Consider the following 579-nt stretch of genomic DNA (forward strand, 5'->3'; position numbering starts at 1 on the left):
AACTGGAAACTCTCGCTCTCTCTCAATATCTCACTCTCTCAGCTCTCTCTCAATATCTCGCTCTCTCTCTTACTCTTTCCTCTTTCGTTCTCTCCCAATACAAAATTATTTTTAACACATCAAATAATTATGAGTGTTATGAGGAAGGTTTTTCGTTCTCTCCACATCAAATAATTATGAGGAAGGTCTCCGGAATGATATTAAACAAACTCAATAATAATGTTAGGGCAAGGTCAAGGGTTCAAAGTTCGACGTACAAAAAATACGAAAGGAGAAGATCGAGGGTTCAAAATTCGACCTATATAGGTCGAATTTTCAACCCTCGACTTATTTAAAAAAAATAAAAAACAACAATATTTTTACAAATAGTTTGAAAACAACAATAGTTTCCTAAATAGTTTCTAAAATGACAATATCCTTTTAATTTTCCTGATATAGAGTGGTAGATATGTTTTCATTATTATATTTTGATTGTTTGCTTGATAGAGAGTGGTAAATATGTTTTCATTATTATATTTTGATTGTTTGATTGTTTGCTTGTTTGCTCAATGATAGATATATTTTCTTATATATATATAT

This window comes from Benincasa hispida, chromosome 3 (genome assembly GCF_009727055.1).
Source record: "Benincasa hispida cultivar B227 chromosome 3, ASM972705v1, whole genome shotgun sequence".
Classification (NCBI taxonomy): Eukaryota; Viridiplantae; Streptophyta; class Magnoliopsida; order Cucurbitales; family Cucurbitaceae; genus Benincasa; species Benincasa hispida.